Here is an 18,601-nt window from a genome sequence, read left to right on the forward strand (position 1 = left end):
ACGACGTTATTCAGCCGTTGAAACGCCCTCGGGCTTCGCCGGTTGTATTAGTGAAGAAAAAAGACGGCACCTTACGTTTCTGCGTGGATTACCGCAAGTTGAATCAGGTGACAAAAAAAGACGTCTACCCACTTCCACGTATCGACGATTCACTCGATCGACTACGCCACGCGCGTTATTTCTCGTCGATGGATTTAAGGAGTGGGTATTGGCAGATAGAAGTCGATGAAAGAGACCGAGAGAAAACAGCTTTCGTGACACCCGGTGGCCCTTTTGAATTTAAGGTACTTCCATTTGGCTTGTGCTCAGCACCGGCAACGTTTCAGCGGCTAATGGACACCGTACTATCAGGCCTCAAGTGGCAGATGTGCTTAGTGTATTTCGATGATGTATTTTGTGCCACATTCGACGAACACGTCAGGCGACTGCACTCAGTATTTCAAGCTATCCGTTCCGCCGGACTAACACTTAAGCCGGAAAAATGCCATTTCTGCTTCGAACAGCTTCTTTTCTTGGGGCATCTTGTCAGTAGTGGAGGTGTGCGGCCTGACCCTGAAAAAATAGCTGCCGTTACGAATTTTCCAGCGCCAACTGACAAAAAGGCGGTCAGACGGTTTTTAGGACTGTATGCTTACTACCGACGTCTCATTGAGAACTTCTCGCGCATTGCCTCGCCGTTGACCCGCCTTACCAGAGAAGACGTCGCATTGGTATAAAATGAAGAGCAGCAAAAATCATTCGACGAGCTGCGGCAACGCCTTCAGAAGCCACCAGTCCTCGCACACTTTGATGATGACGCACCGACAACAGTGCCCACCAACGCTAGCAATGTTGGCTTAGGAGCTGTACTCCTGCAGTGGCAGGATGGCGCCGAACGAGTAATTGCTTACGCTAGCAGAACTCTTTCACGTGCAGAAGAAAATTATTCCACTACGGAAAAAGAGTGCCTTGCGGTGGTGTGGGCGGTTATAAAATTCCGCCCATACCTGTATGGTCGTCCTTTTAATGTTGTCAGCGACCATCACTCCCTCTGCTGGCTGACGAATTTAGGAGACCCTTCAGGACGGTTGGCGCGCTGGAGCCTGAAGCTTCAAGAATTTGACATGACGGTGGTCTACAGACCGGGGAAGCGACATTCAGACGCTGATTGCCTTTCTCGTGTGCCATATGAAGCTGCGACGGCAGAAGATGACGATACAGCCTTTGTCGGAGTTGTAAACATGGCAACTGTCGCACAGCTGCAACGAGATGACCCCGAACTAGAACCCATAATACGTTTTTTACAGGGTCGCACTTCAGCTGTACCTAGACTGTTTGCGAGAGGGCTTTCGTCATGTTGCTTGCGCAACGACTTCCTGTATAAGATGAACTTCACGCCACACGGAAACGACTACTTACTCGTCGTCCCAACATCTCTAAGGAGCGAAGTATTACAGGCATGCCACAATGAACCAACATCCGGCCACCTGGATTACACGCGTATGTTGTGCAGAGTGAGGCAGAAATACTACTGGCCAAGACTGGCGGCGACCGTTCAACACTATGTTCGGACGTGCCTTGATTGCCAGCGCAGAAAAGTTCCACCTGTCAAACCAGCAGGCCTCCTTCATCCTATTGACGTGCCTGTTACTCCATTCGCTCAAGTCGGAATGGATCTTTTGGGCCCATTTCCAACCTCATCAGCAGGTCGCAGATAGATTATAGTAGCCACCGACTACCTCACTTGTTACGCCGAAACCAAGGCTTTGGAGAGGGGCACGGCAAGTGAAGCAGCCCGATTTTTCGTAGAGAATGTGGTGCTGAGACATGGTGCTCCATCAGTGGTAATAACTGACAGGGGAACTGCATTCGCAGCAGAACTATTACAGACAGTTTTAAAACTTAGTGGCACATCCCACCGGCGAACAACGGCGTATCATCCGCACGCGAATCGTCTTACGGAGCGTCTCAACAAGACACTAGCGGATATGCTCTGCATGTACGTCGATGTGGAGCATAAAAACTGGGACGAGATCTTGCCGTATGTCACGTTCGCCTATAACACGGCTCATCAAGAAACAACAAGAACAACGCCATACCGCCTTCTTCATGGTCGTGAAGTCACCACTATGCTGGATGCTATGCTGCCGCACGAGTGCAAAGACGCTGAAACGGATGCTGATTATATCACTCAGCTGGCCGAAGAAGCCCGACAACTTGCACGCCTACGTATTAGTCGCCAGCAGGACTACGATTCAAGACGGTACAACCTTCGTCACCGACCAGTCTCCTACGAGCCAGGAGAGAACGTTTGGATATGGACACCTATTCGGCGCCGTGGCCTCTCAGAAAAACTGTTAAGACGGTACTTCGGTCCTTATAAAGTTCTGCGACGTCTCAGTGACATTAATTATGAGGTTGTTCCTGATACTGCGCACTCTTCAAGGCGTCGAAGGTATGCTCCAGAAGTTGTGCACGTGGTACGCATGAAGCCGTATTTCTCCGAATGAACTCATGCGTTTCCAATGAGTACAAACCGCTTTGATTATAAAGCATCGGGACGATGCTTTCTTGAATGGTAGGCTAATGTCACGGCTAAACGCCGGGAAAGAAGACAGAAGACGATGAAGTGATGAGCGTGGACAGCACCCACGGTTCCTCCGAGGAAGAAGAAGTCGAAGCGGCTGCTCTTTTGTTCTGTTAATACAGACCTCGTTTTTTCTGGTCGCATCGTCGTCCTGTATTCTGTTATTTTCACCTAGCGACAATATTCAGTTATTATTGTTTGTGCAATATATTCGATAATAAATATGAATACTTCTAAGAGGCTTATTTGATGCATTAAATTCCAGGAGTCATTTGGAACATTTTGCGATGTGCTCCGAAAACATCAATAGCTGCTGCAGGCTAGAGTTTCGTCTGCTCCAAAGACAAGCAAGGCTGCTGCAAAGTGGCAATTTTTTTGTCCAGAATATTCTTCAAAAATTGGAATGTTTCTTCCATCTCTGCTATGTTGAAATAGATGTTGGTAACAAAAGCATACGTGTTACCCTGCTTATAAGAAGCGCCTCCTATAAAGGAGAAAAAATTGCTCCCCGGTGCATGCCTCTTATAAAGGGATTGAACTGTAAAGGGCTTGTGGACTTTTTATTTTGTTTCCTTTTTCGAAAAAGCAGATGTATTGTGGAAACTTGCCACAGTGTTGTATCGAGTAATCATTCTCGTTACCCATTCATTGCATTTCGGTGCACGTTAAAGAACCCTGGGTGGTCGAAATTTACGGAGCCCTCCACTATGGCGTCTCTCATATTCATATGGTGGTTTTGGGACGTTAAACCGTACATATCAATCAATCAACCCATTCATTGCAGGTGCTGTCAAAAACAAGTGTGGAAAAAGAAGAGCAGGCCTACCTTGTGCAAGCCCAGAGCAAGTTACCGCAACTGCTGAGCAGGTAAAAATACTGCTTAAATGAATTACATTACCTTTGAATGGGACAGGATCAGTGAAATATGTGCCACTAAGGTTATGACTGAGACTTTGTCGCCTCATTCTAAAATGAAATTGGGACACAAAAACTAAATTTTCAACCATACACCGCGGATACAGCTAAAAAGTTAATTAAGCAGATCAACCTGTCATCGCAACATGGCCTGCGCACTAAAAGCATGTAACGATTGGCATTTAAATATATATCTTCAAGAAGAAATTATGCAAATGAAACACTCACATGTGTTGATGGTCATGAAGCTGCGAGCATTTATTACAAGATGAAGACATGAGCTGATTAATGCGATACAGCTTCAGCATACTAAAAGCGAGGAATAGTGTAATTTTCAGGAACACTTAAAGTGTCAATCAATATACGGTAAAACCTCGTTAATTCGAACTTGCTAATTTTGAAATCTCGTTTATTTCAACATATTTTCATGGTCTTGTATTTTGCGATCCAAGTCTGAGCGGATAATTTGAAGTGGCTGTTAACACCAATCCGGTTAATTCAAAAACTTTTGGTGCCATGTGCTAATGCCCGATGCAGATTTTGCCACCAATCCGCAAAAACAGCGGCTCTTAAGAGCCACAAGGAAATGCACTGCAGCGATATATATGAGTGGCAGCTGAAGCCCCCCAGCCTCGCTACTTCCAGCCCCCCCCCCAAAAAAGGGGGGGGGGAGGTCAGCTCAAATATGCGCTTGCAGAAAACAAGTTGTGCTTTGCTGCAACGCAGAAGTGACAAGCGGGCAGCATATGGCATGCTTCTCGCAACATCAGCGTGTCATTATTTATCTTTGCTTTCTTGAAATATAAAGAAAATAATAAAGAACAGTATAGCGGAGTTTGTGATGCATGCGAACCTCCGGTTGCCGGTTGCTCCAGCAATTTTGGCACTTGCGCTGCTGGCAGAGCTCTTGCTCCGCAACATCTACTTAGAAAACTCTGTTCGAAAGCTTCAATGATTATGTTTTCCAGCCAGAACACACCGTGAATTTTGTCACACTGACCATCATTAAATTCTTTTTTTATATTTATGGCCAGTTGTTGCCAACATGTTGTTACTGTGTTGCAGTGAAAACTTCTTCTTCTCCACAAGCATGCATTTCAGGTAATGACATCTTTTTTGTTTATTTTTAGGTAACAGCAGTGATGAGGCCCGCCGTTCGCCCGTGTTTGCGGCAAAATTTAAACCAGGTATTGCTGGAAAACAAATTCCTCGGAGTCTTAAACTAGACAGCACAGCAAGCGATTAGCCCCGATTACAGTGGACTCCTCTTAAACGTAACTCGAAGAGGCAAGAAAATTTGTTCCATTTATGAGGAGTTTCATTTAAGCAAAGCCCGCAAAAATGAATTAATTACGACTTTATTTCAAAAGCACCAACGGCGGATGACTGAACAAAACATTTTGAAGTATACTACACTACCATAGTATTAAAAATTGTTTCCAATATTGCTGACTCGGAAAAAAAGAGGTGAAAACAATTGATTGGCCTTGTTCAAACACTTTCTTGCTTAGTAGGAGTGCATTGCTGAAAGGCTGGGCAGGAACTCCATGCCACCGTCGTGTTCAAAGTAGAGGTGCAACAGGATGACAGCATCTCTTGCTGCACTGTCAAGCCACTGAAATGAACTCGAGATCACACACCATCTCATCACCACTGGAGCACGGGTCCTCATCCTGAACTTCAGCTACAGGCTCCTCAAGGCTGTCCTCAAGTTCTCGAAAAGACGTAAATTGCTGCTCGGCATGCGCGAACATGTGCAATCGCTTGATCGGCTTGGCTAGGCTACCTTTGGCTTTTGTTTCATGATTGCTAGACTGTCGTGGCCACTTCTGCTGTTCATAGATTTTCCCGTTTTAGTTTTATTTACCCGATGTAAGCTAAAAAAATGTTCCGATTACCCAACAATTTTTATCATTAATTATATAGGAGACAAACCAAAGTAGCCTAGATAGTTTCGTTTATGCGGCTTTTCCGTTTAACAGAGTTCCGTATAATGGGAGTCCACTGTACGTCGAGTGTTTCAAGGTTCTTTTCATTCCACTTTTTGTTTGTTTGGGCAATTTGAAAGCCCTGTTAATAAAGGATTTCTCTCAGTCCCAGTGAATTCGAATTAACAAGGTTTTACGGTAGTGTCTGTAGTCTCGTGAAAACTTAGGCTGCATGCAGATCACTTCAGGGATAGAACGGATAAGGAGAATGACTTTTAGCTATTTCCAAGGTTCATTGTTTTAGGGTTCTTCTGTCGTTACTGATTACTAAAAAAATATTGTGTGTTGAATATTTTCGAATATGCACTAGCATTCGATCCTATTACCAAAATGAATACAGCACTATTCGATTCGCTAATTGAAAATTTTGAATATATGCACACCCCTAATCAATCAGTATTTGTTATGATATAACAGGATTATTACAGAGCATGAATTATACACACGAGAGTCCCAAAGTACAAGATAGCATTGTAGCGCACCTCTAGGGTCTTGACTGTGAAACCAACATAATGTGATGGTTAACCAGCATGTCATAGAAATCGAGCCATGTGAACACAGATGTACTGCAGTGAGCCACAAGTAACACATTTCTTCTTTCTAACAGCCAATATTGGCGTCAACTGCCAAAAAAGTTCATACTAGTCGCTCTCACTCTGCAAATTTTTACAATTGAGTCTTGCCTGTTACAAACTACGCTTGCGAGTGTTCTCAGTGCCCGATTTGGCGCAATAATGAATGCGGAGTGCCATTGCCTTGCGAGTTCCTTCCTGTTCCCAGAGACAAAAATGACTCATGGTGGCTTCTTCGTGAAATCCAAAGTGCAACACAATATGGTTTCTCAAAATAATAAAATCCAAACTGCACTCTAATTCTATTATAACAAAGTTAAATTTTACAAAAAAATAAGTTTGTTATATCCAAAAATTCGTTATAAAACTTATTACCAACTCTATTGCAAGACTATTTGCTTTGTTAAAACCAATATTTTGTTATATCTGTGTTCGTAATATTGAGATTTGAGTGTAATGAGAAATAAACAATATATATTTGAATTAGTACTCACAAAACTCCAATCAAACTTTTGCGGAACCCAGTTTGAGATTTTGAAACATTGGGTAATAGTGGCAGTAGGGAGGGGATAGAGGGGAAAGCATAGACAAAGAGATTCTGAATTCCTGCTCGACGCTCGATTTTGTTCGGCCTCTTTACTCCACCTTCTTAATTAGGGCAACCCTTTCTTCTAGCGTTAGCAACTTGCATTGCTCTGATGTCATGCTTGCTGCACTCGTGCTAAGTTACTGCTCCTCACAGCGAAAAATTCATACCGCTCGGTATGCGCAGATGAACGGAAATCACACTTCGGGAAAAATCACGAGCATTGCACTCACGGACCTCATGTGTCACAGCATCGCGCAAATCTTGTGAAATGGTTTGGCGGCGGAGTTTTCGTTCTCCTTCCAGTAAATATTTCGAGGTATCTGCAATCCGACGCAAAAATACTTCTAGGTAAAGGAAAAATATACAAGGGATGTATAGAAAAATGTTCAGTGCCACAGAAAATTTCAACTTAGCCAATTTTTCGAGATATGCGAGCTTGAGTTTACGAGGTATTGCTTTAAATAAACCCCTTCTATTCTCTGGCTACCCCATGCCATCTATCCTTATTAAACGCACCTTGCAAATGAATCGGTGTCAAATTGACAGAACTTGATTATGCGTGAATTGTATAACTTTATATGCATGCTGGTAATGGCTTCCTATGACCTGATTTTCTGTGAAATATAGGTGTTATTCAGTAAAAGAAAATTCCTTATACTGTTGAATTACTTGTGTTGTTTTGTGCTAAAAAGCTGACATAGGATGACATTTAATAATTGATAATGACCTGGGTTTTAACTATAGCCCATCGTTTACAAAATTCTCTTTGTTTTCAGAGTGGCCTGAATCCACCACTCACCAAATCGCTTCAATCTTCTCCTGGATCATCGACAGAGTCTCTGTCATCCAATCGTGCGGTACTCTATAACTTTATCAATTTAAAAGAATAAAAGTGATTATTAAGTAAAAATGTCACTGAAACATGCAGATGATGATTGTAAACAGGTGTGCTATGGAGCTATTGATATTTGAAAATGACTGAAGGAGTCGCTGTCTCCTCCTCGGGGACGCAAGCCTACTTTCTGCCTTCTTCTTCTGCTCTTGTGTTAGTTGCAATACACTCAAACCACGATATTGTCACGGTTATTAGCCGTAAACACAAAAGGACGAAGAATCCAGCATCACGAGCAGCAGTCTCTGGCGTTTTTCAAGTAAAACAACGTTGCGCGTCTGCTCTAGCGCTTTGTTTTTGTATGTGAATAGAGCCTTGCTGTTAACGTCGAAAGGAAGCCTTGTGTCCTGTTCTTTGCACGTTGCGACACTGGTGGAGGTGCGGTGCTTCTATGACTGATGCTCGGGACTCCTCCGCGGTCCGGCACTTCAAGTCCGACACCGGGACCCGTTCCTTCAGTGGATACCCCCGTCCACCGCTACAGTCGCCGACAGCGAGGCCTTAGTCCTGAGGTGATTCCCCTGGAACTTTCCCAGCAAACCACTCCGCCTGGAGAAACGGCAACTGCAGGTGCTTCCCAGCTGACCTTTGAGCAGCCTCAGATTCCGGAGACATTCCATGGTGAGGTGTATGAAGACGTCGAGGACTGGTTAGCCTAGTATGAGCGAGTCGCTAAGGCAAACCGCTGAACCACTGAGCCACAGCTTTCACGCGCCTTCTTTGCTTTAGCAGACAGCGCTCATACGTGGTATGAGAACCACGGGGCAACGCTGTCTTCATGGGATGAATTTCGGCAGCAAATTATCAGCACCTTCGCAAACAACGGCAGCCGTGACTTTGCTCAGCAACTCATCGAGTGGCTCTAAATGAAATTGAAAGAAAAAAAGATATGATTATGAGTTCATGTTGGCCACCCTCTCTGAAACCTTTCATTCACGCATTGGCTGTTCTTGTGACTAGGTCCCAATGCATCACTTGTAAGTGCACTCAGACCCACTTCAATTTCGCTAGTGGCAGTGCCGCTAAGGCAGCTTTCAGTGTGCCAAGTGGGGTTGCTAGTAGGTAAGTTATTAATGGTAGACAGGTACACAATTCTTTTTAACACCAAAGACTTGGCAGATGCTTGAGTTTTTAAGTCAAGAGTAGACAGTGAAAGTGTAATTAATCACACGTTGCTTTCACAGTGGGCTTCTACAATGAGATGTTTTTGTTAATAATCACATCTTGAGGAACTAACAGCATGTCGACCTTTACTTTATAATTTTCCGACAGTCCAGGAAGATTATCAAGTTAAAACATATACGAACATAACCTGTTTCGCTGCAGTTAACTTTAGATGATGCAGTTAACGTGATGCACATTTTTTGGAACTACATGCTGGTTTTCACCCCCAGGGTGAGGTCGAATGAAACCTTTTTGGTGGCTTGAAAAAATTCTTTCCATCGTTACTCTGGTTGTATCAGTTGCCTTTCTTGTGCCAGAGTATAGGTATTAAGAGGTTCACGAAACTGGGCTGATGAATGCCGTTTCTTCAGAGCAAAGTGGGGATGAGGTGGCTCGTGAGGATGTTGCTGAGTTGGAGCGTTGGAAGAGGAGCAGATGAAGAATGGTGTCAGTACTGCATCAGTAAGTTCAGAGTGTTTCTTCTATTCACCAGCTGCAGTTCTTGCTGCGCAAAGTTGAATTCAAATAGTTCGGCTATGACCATGTTCCTGTAAAGAAAACTCCCTCATTTCTCTCCCCTAAATATCATCTTAAAAAAGAACTTATACAAAAATATTGCACCCTGTTTTTTTGTTTTTTTTGTTGGAATAGGTAGGTTATGAGCCACTTATAGCGGCTGGAAACCTCGTTTGCGCGAGTGCACGACAGTTACTTATTTAGTGACGTTTTAAGTGTCCATCTCAACTTTGCTTTCAAAAGAGCATCGAGCTAGAAGGAGCACTCCCGAGGGCAAGGTAAACACAGCTGACCACGTGACTGCACAAGTCTGTGACGTGGGCACTGCACGTGAGAGCAGGCGCCACACTGACAGCCAGCGCACATGAAGCTTCAAGGGCAGAAGAGGAAATCACAGGTAGTGCAAGTACAAGGTGGAACCAGCCAACACAAACTCATGCCTTAGGTTTGTTTACATTGCCCCTGTGTTGATGCCAGCGTTTCGAAGGGCTCTGGATTTTGCTGGATTGCACGGTGTGCACGTTGATATTAATTTTGACTATGGTCCAGGCTATATTTGCCCTTGGTATCTCGTAGATGTTGTGTATGTCTCCACTCAAATCTATCTCGCTCATTATCTCGCCCTTGAAACTTTGTGCCATTGCTCTTTTAAGTCATGAATTTCATCGTATGACTTTTGGACCGTTTGATTCCTGGCTGTTTAACGTTTTGCATGAAGCAAATTTGTTAGTGTATCCATGATGCTCGGTTGTACTGCCCCTAAGGGCAAGGTTTTGAAAGGAAAATTTAAAAAGTATAAAAATCTTCCTGCTTGATGAGGTATAAACCAACAGCATCTAATAGACAGAAAAGGTGCCCCACATCTGTGCACTTCTTAGAACGCAAATGAGAACAACTTCTGTGAACTGATTACATTGCAATCTCTACTTTTTGAGGTTCGTTCATATAGGGCAGTGCTTAAATAATTAGCCTTTTATTATAATTTTGGATTAAGTGATGAAATCTCACTGAAGGGCTAGTGTCAAATTCATGTAGCCATTCTAGGAAAGCAGTATCAAACTACCATACTACCCCTTGATTTCTTCAGTACGAAATGCCCTTGTGCACTGCCAAAATAACGTAAAAGGAGCAGATACACTATTTCCTGAATCGCTATAATCCAGCGCGAGAAAGACAGATTCACGTGTTTCATTTCTGATGGGTAAACTTCAAATCACAGCGGTTTTAGAAGATTTTTGTTATTCAGAACAGTGCTCTATTCGAAGTTCTTCGTGTCCCCTTGTTTCAACTGTGTGACTTTCATATAACTGTTTCACTGTTAGTGAAACACTGGTTATAGCGAATTTAAAGTTTCTACCCTAGGTGGATTAGTACATTTTTACTGATAACGTTTACTGTAGCTTGACACTGTGTCTTCATGTCTAATCGCATCCAACAGTGTGCTACAATGCCAACAAGCTCTCGTATGCAGGTTGCAGCCGTCCCAACACCAGAGGAACAGTGTGTGGTGCCAGCATAATTTACAGAGCAGCCCACTGCTGTGTCGGTCCAGGACCGGCAAAACCTCAGCTCACAGGCTGTGCTCGAGTGGATAACAGATCGGTAAAACACTCTCTCGCAAATCTAATTTCTTGCGGCCATGTTTGCGTCCATAAATCTAAGTGGGCAAGGCAAACCGCAAGCATTCTGATGTCACCTTATATTTCATTTTTGTTCATTTTTACTGTACGCATAGCTTCAGTGACTTCCGAGCAAAAATTAAACCTTTACTGCCCAGTGTCATGAATTCGCGTCATACCGAAAAACTTTCACCTACCGAGTCACGAAATGTGTGCTGCCTTTCAAGTACTTATAGAAAATATAGCTTTCAGCATAAAAATTCTGGTGCCATCTCGACTAAGGTGTTTTATGCTAGAACCAATTGTTTTGTGATGAATGGTGATGGGTGATGGTGGTAAGTGTGGAACGCATGCAACAGTTCTCACGTCTTCGTTTTTTCTGGCCTGAGTGATGCAGCTTCTATCTATTTGCAGGTGAACTTGTAGAGTTAGCTCAGTCATTCTTAAGAGTTATTGGCTACTTTATTGAAAGCATGTGGTCACCATTCCAGGCTTGCCACAGTTCGTGAAATGATGGCCGTGCATCGACGGCAGAAGACGCAGGCGCTCACCGACCTGGAGGTGTCGGCGGAGACCACTACACAGCTGCACCAGGAGCAGCCTAAGTTGAAAACAAACTTCCGCTTCTTCCAAAAGATGCAGTCATCTCGTTGAATGCCTTGATGCCAAGGTTTGTGAATACCTATTGCCTTCATTCATGCTGTGAAGCTCAGCTACATGCAGGTAGCATGGATAGTTCCTGTTACGTGGGCTTGTGTGAATGCAAATTTGAGGTTCGAAGCAAATATCAATTTGGTTGAATAGCTTCGAATTGGATTTCAATAGTATATAGCACTTCTTGTTGTCAGGACCCAACCAACCTGCAATATATATATATATATATATATATATATATATATATATATATATATATATATATATATATATATATATATATATATATATATATATATATATATATATATATATATATATATATATATATATATATATATATTGAAAAGGGGTTTATTGGTGGCTGTTGCGAAGATAAAACACGGTCGGGAAAGAGCAACGGTCAAGCAGATGCCGGCGATGATCAGCATGAGCCGAGCGAGAGCAGCCCAGCCCCCAGCACCCAAGTGGTGGCGATGTTGCTTGCCAACGATGCGTTTTCTTCTTCACAATTTGCCCCGCCGAAAAAGAGCCATCCTGGCGACCTAAGAGTCTAGAGGTAGAGGGCTATGATATGGCTTAAGGCGGGCGACGTGGACGATGTCACGTCCACGCCAGCGCATGTCTTCAGATGGGGAAAGTGGTTCAATCAGAAAATTCACCGGCGAGGTTTGCTCCAAAACGCGGTATGGGCCCTCATACTTTGGAACGAGTTTTGAGGAAAGGCCGGGGGTTTGGTAAGGAACAGCCAGCCATACAAGTGATCCCGGGGAATAGCTGTGGCTTTGTGAAGAGTTGGCGTTGTTTTCTTTCTGGCGCTGCTGTTCTTGTGACGTAAAGGTGCGTGCGAGTTCACGGCACTCTTGCACATTTCGGGCAGCTTGAGACACAGATGGGCATTCGAATGCGTCAGGACGGTATGGAAGGAGAGTGTCGATGGTGTGGGATGGTTCACGTCCATAAAGAAGAAAGAAAGGTGAAAATCCAGTGGTGGACTGTGCCGCGGTGTTGTATTCGAACGTGATGAATGGAAGAATGCGATCCCAGTTAGTATGATCAGATGTCACATACATCGCGAACATATTGCCAAGGGTGCGGTTAAATCTCTCCGTGAGCCCGCTAGTCTGCGGGTGGTATGCCGTGGTCTTGCGATAAACAACATGGCATTCAGAAAGCAGAGACGTGACGACTTCTGATAGAAAAGCTCAACCTCGGTCACTTAGTAGTTCTCGAGGTGCACCATGTCGAAGTATGAAGCAATGAAGGACGAAGGATGCTTCATCCCACGCAGTGGCACTTGGAAGGGCGGTGATCTCAACGTAGCGTGTTAAATGATCCACGGCGATTATGATCCACCGATTTTCATCTGATGTTGTCGGTAGAGGGCCATAGAGATCAATTCCGATCCGATCAAAAGGTTTGGCAGGGCACTGAAGCGGTTGAAGCGATCCGGACGAGTGGAAAGGCGGTGACTTGCGGCGTTGGCAGTCAGGGCAGCCCATAGCAGATTTTCGAACAAAATTATACATTCCGCGCCACTAGAAGCAATGGCGAATGCGTTCGTAAGTTTTGAAAACTACGGCATGACCACAATGGGGATCGTCGTGAAAGGAGGCGCAGATTTGTGATCGCAAGCTGCGCGGGACAACCAAGAGCCACTTACGACCTTCAGGGGCGTAGTTGCGTCGGTGTAGCAGCCGATCAGGTATGGTGAAATGAGCAGCTTGACGTCGGAGAGATCGTGGTACTGCAGTGGTTGGCGATCCAGAAAGACAGTCAAAAAGAGAAGTGATCCACGGGTCCTTGTGTTGTTCACTGGCAAAGGAGTCGAGGTCGAGAGATGCGACGGATTTGGTACCAGTGGTTCAGCAGGCCGAGTCGGGAGGTAAAGGCGAACGCGACAGGGCGTTGGCGTCAGATTGCTTGCGTCCGCTGCGATATATGACGTAAATGTCGTACTCCTGGATTTGCAGTGCCCACCGAGCTAGGCGGCCAGAAGGATCATTCAATGTGGCAAGCCAACAAAGTGCATAGTGGTCCGTTACCAGGTCGAATGGGCGACCGTACAAATAAGGGCGGAACTTGCGAAGCACCCACACTAGCGCCAAGCACTCCTTTTCAGTGACGCTGTAATTGGCCTCAGCTTTAGTAAGCGTGCGACTCGCATAAGCGACGACGTATTCGGAGTAGCCCGACTTGCGTTAGGCGAGGACAGCGCCAAGACTAACCCCGCTAGCGTCTGTGTGAACTTTCGTTGCAGCTGTTGGGTCGAAATGCCGAAGAACGAGGAGATGTTAGCAGACTACGGAGCGTGGCAAACGCAACGTCGCAGTCAGGAGAGCAGGATGAAAGGTCTGCGTTACCGCGTAGGAGGTTGGTCAGTGGTGACATGATCGACGCAAAATTTCGCACGAAGCGCCGGAAGTACGAGCATAGTCCAACAAAACTGCGTAATTCTTTCAGTGTAGTAGGTTTCGGGAACTCAGCGACTGCTCGCAGTTTTGCAGGGTCGGGTAGAACACCATGCTTGGACACGATGTGTCCCAAGATGGTTAGCTCTCGCGCGGCGAAGCGGCACTTTTTAAGGTTCAGTTAGAGCCTAGCATTGGTTAAACACGTCAGAACCAGTTGGAGCCGAAACAGATGTGTAGGAAAATCGGGAGAGAAAACTACAATGTCGCCGAGGTAGCATCGACACACAGACCACTTCAGTCCACGCAGTGTCTTGTCCATGAGTCGTTCAAACGTGGCAGGAGCATTACAAAGCCCAAATGGCATTACGTTAAATTCGTACAGGCCATCTGGTGTAATGAACGCAGTTTTCTAGCAATCAGCTTCTGCCATAGAAACCTGCCAGTATCCCGATCGTAAGTCTAAGGAGGAGAAGAATTCAGCTCCTTGGAGGCTGTCAAGGGCTCGTCGATGCGCGGTAATGGATAGACGTCTTTCCGCGTCACCTTGTTTAATCGGCGGTAGTCGACGCAAAATCGAATCGATCCATCCTTCTTTCAAACTAGAACGACAGGAGATGCCCAAGGACTGTGCGATGGTTGAATGACGCGATGGCGTAGCATCTCTTTGACCTGGTCGTTGATGACGTGACGTTCTGCAGCAGACACGGTACGGCCTTTGACGCTATGGCTGGTGCGAACCGGTGTCAATGTAGTGGTGCACTGCGGAAGTCCAACCCGATTGCGGCTGAGAAACGTCGAATGAATTCGCGAAGTGTTGGAGGAGATTAAGAAGCTCGGCGCATTCCTGGGCACTTAAGGTGTCGGCGATGGAACTCGAGAAGGTGTCACTCGACGAGCATTCCAGTGGGGAAAGGGCATAAAGTTCGGTCGAGGCGTTACTGCACGATTCGTCTGGCACGTTAAGGAATAAAGAGGAATCGAGGTACTCCACTCGACCGAGACATTCGCCGGCAAGTAGCGTAAGCGGTGCAGCAACGTTGTTGTGGACGAAAATATTGCTTCGGCCAGCAGTGACGTCAAGTGTAGCGAAAGACAAGGAAACAGCTCTGCGGCTCATAAAAATGTCGGAAGGTATAAACATTACTGTAGCATCGTTATGGTCATCGCAAAAAACAGGGACAACGGCGAGAGAAGCTGGCGGAATTTCAGTGTCTTCACGCATGACGAGCTTTGGGGAACGCTCAAGAGTTTCGTGCAAAGGTTCGTCAGACAGGTGCGAAAATTGAACTTCAGAGCGTGCGCAATTGATGACGGCATGATAATGTGACAGGAAGTCCCACCCGAGGATAACGTCATGCGAGCACACCGAAAGGATGATGAACTCGACAACGTACATAGAGCCTTGGATGAAAATGTGGGCTGTACAGGTTCCGATAGGACGAACTGGTTGTGCGCTAGCCGTACGAAGCGATAGTCCAGAGAGCGGCGAGGTCACTTTGCGTAGGGAGCAGCAGAGCTGGGCGGCTATAACAGAAACGGCAGCACCTGTGTCGATGAGGGCAAAGGTAGAAACACCATCGACAGATATTGTGACGACGTTAGCAGGTGAAGTGCGAGGACTTGGGCATTTCGACGACGGCGCAGTTCTTGCCTCTGGAACTGCAGCGTTCAGTTTTCCCGGTTGGAGGAAGCGGGTCGGAGACGCATTGGGGACAGAGATCGCCTGCGAGGAGACGGCGAGTGGGGAGAGTGAGTCGGAGATGTGGGCTGGGGTGACTGAGACTCGGGAAGGTTAGGGTAGCCATACTGCGGTGAGGTGTAGGGAGCAGGTAGGTGAGGGGGCTGCGGGTCATACGGTAACGGTGAAGTAGCGTTCTGTTGCGATTGGAAGCGACGACGACAATATCGTGCCACGTGTCCTGGAGTACCGCAGGCGTAGAAGATTGGTCGATTGTCAGCAGTGCGACAGGAATTGCTGACTCGCAGTGCGGCCCAAGATGTCGAAAGAGGGGTAGAGTGGGAGCAAGTGCAGACAGGGGGGGGGGGCAAATGCTGCTGGCGGGGTCTGCTGCGTACCACCTGGGCATAAGTAAGAGGCGCGGCCACGGGCTGCATAGCCGGCGCATGGGGAACAGGCATGGCTACAGGTGGCTGGTGGGCAGTGACGGGAACAGCCTGAGCTACCTCTTCGGCAATAACGTCGCGGAGTGGGGAGGGCAGACGAGAGGACGGTGGCTGCTGCGTGAAGGGAATCAACGACAGCTGCCGAGCTGCTTCTTGACGCACAAAGTCTTTGATCTCTTGCTGGGTTGTTGAGTAATCAGGAACAGAAGTAAGACTAGATAGTGAGTCAGCGTGTGAGGAAAATGGCCGAGTATGGGTGCTCTGCTTCCTCAGCTCGTCGAAACTTGGACATAAAGTCACAAGTTCCGCAACGGTGGCAGGATTGCGCGCCAGGAGCATCTGAAATGCGCCATCATTTATCCCTTTGAGGATGTGTTGAATCTTCTCCGACTCGGGCATGGCGGTGTTCACACGGTTGCAAAGACCAATAATGTCTTCGATGCAACTGGTGAAAGATTCAGAGGGCTTCTGTTCGCGAGTCCGCAAGCGTTGTTCGGCTCTGGACTTGCGGACAGCGGGTCGGCCGAAAACGTCAGCAAACGACGTTTTGAAGATGGACCACGTCGTAATGTCGTTTTTGTGGTTGTTATACCACACTTCGGCCACGTCAGTGAGGTAAAAGATGACGTGAGTCAACTTGTCCGCGTCATCCCACTTGTTGTTTGCGCTCACCAGTTCGTAGTTAGCGAACCAGTCTTCCACGTCGGTCTCATCAGCTCCACTAAAGACCTTGGGCTCTCGCAAACGAAGAACGCCGGGGTTGCTGGGGGATGGAGTGGAAGAGCCAGGTTGCGCGTTGTTGGTAGCCATGATGGGAGGTAGAGTTCGGTTGCGCAGCTCCAGGTTTAAGCGACGGCAAATGGCAGCACCCAAGTTCAGGCGACGGGGAATGTCAGCACCCTCCACCAATTGAAAAGGGGTTTATTGGCGACTCTTTTGACGGTGGTCCTACGATGAAACACGATCGGGAAAGAGCAACGGTCAAGCAGATGCCGGCGATGATCAGCACGAGCCGAGCGAGAGAAGCCCAGCACCCAGTACCAAAGCGGTGGCGATGTTGCTTGCCAACGATGCGTTTTCTTCTTCAAAAAAATATATATATATATATATATATATATATATATATATATATATATATATATATATATATATATATATATTATGGCGTTTATTAGCAGGCACACAGCGAGTATACACAATGGTGACAGTAACGGCCAAGCACGGACTCTCAGCGCGAGCGGCGTCCTTTTGTGTAGACCCACTAGAGAACACTTAAGAGTTTGACCCACTTCAGTGTTCGGCGGCTTCTCTACAATTACCCCGGTGTCGAAGAGGGAGCCGCCTGGCGACCAAACAGCTTGTCACTACGAGCGGGTCATAGTAAGCCTTCAGGCGCTCCACGTTGACTATGTCGCGCCCGCGACGGCGCATGTCCGAAGATTGTTCAATTGGCTCGACAAGATAGTTGACTGGAGATGTGCGCTCGATCACACGGTAGGGACCTTCATATTTCGGGAGTAGTTTGGAAGAAAGGCCAGCTACAGAGGTCGGGATTGAGAGCCATACAAGGGAACCAGGAAGGAACATGGGTTCAGAAGTGGCGGAGCCATCACGAATACTCTTCTGCTGCTCTTGCTCATGCGTCGTAAATGTCTTGGCCAGCTCGCGACACTCTTCAGCAAGCCTGGCTGTCTCGGAAATAGGTGCACACTCGGATGAATCCGGCGTATACGGGAGTATCGTGTCGATGGTGTGTGACGGGTGCCTTCCGTACAGCAAGAACAAAGGTGAAAAACCGGTCGTGCTCTAGGGGCGGTGTTGTAGGCGTAGGTGACGAAGGGCAGTATAGTATCCCAATTCGTGTGGTTGGCGGCAACGTACATCGAAAGCATGTCGCCAAGGGTGCGGTTAAAGCGTTCGGTCAGACCACTCGTCTGCGGGTGGTAAGGAATTGTTTTGCGGTGGACAGAATGGCACTCCGTGAGAATGGCTTCGACGACTTCTGACAAGAAGACACGGCCTCGATCGCTGAGAAGCTCCTGAGGTGGACCGTGGCGCAGTATGAATCGATGCAGTAGGAAGGACGCAACCTCACGCGCAGTAGCCGCAGGGATAGCGGCGGTTTCGGCGTATCGCGTTAAATGATCTACGGCGACGATAGCCCAGCGGTTACCAGCCGACGTCAGAAGAAGTGGTCCATACAAATCGATACCTATGCGCCCAAACGGACGCTCGGGGCAAGGTAACGGTTGCAGACTGGCTGGCAACATGTGTGCTGACGGTTTGCGGCGTTGGCAAGCGAGGCAGGAGTGAACGAACTGCTGCACGTGGCGGTTCATCCCGCGCCAGAAGTAGCGTTGTCGAATGCGATGGTAGGTTTTGAATACCCCAGATTGCGCGCATTGCGGATCAGAATGGAAGGATTCACATATCTCTGACCGCAGACTGCGGGGTATCACGAGTAACCACTGCCGGCAATCGGCGTCGTAATTTCGTCGGTGTAGAAGGCCCTCACGGATGGCGAAATGGCGAGATTGACGACGCAAGGCACGCGTGGATGGCGTTGCGGATGGATCAGAGAGCAAGTC

The 18,601-nt window shown here is 46.8% G+C and overlaps 1 pseudogene; it reads left to right on the forward strand.

Moving 5' to 3' along the window:
• LOC142775237 (PAX3- and PAX7-binding protein 1-like) overlaps window positions 1-18,601 on the forward strand; it is a 53,974-nt pseudogene that overhangs the window by 17,009 nt on the left and 18,364 nt on the right.

The sequence above is a fragment of the Rhipicephalus microplus genome, chromosome X (genome assembly GCF_043290135.1).
Source record: "Rhipicephalus microplus isolate Deutch F79 chromosome X, USDA_Rmic, whole genome shotgun sequence".
NCBI lineage: Eukaryota > Metazoa > Arthropoda > Arachnida > Ixodida > Ixodidae > Rhipicephalus > Rhipicephalus microplus.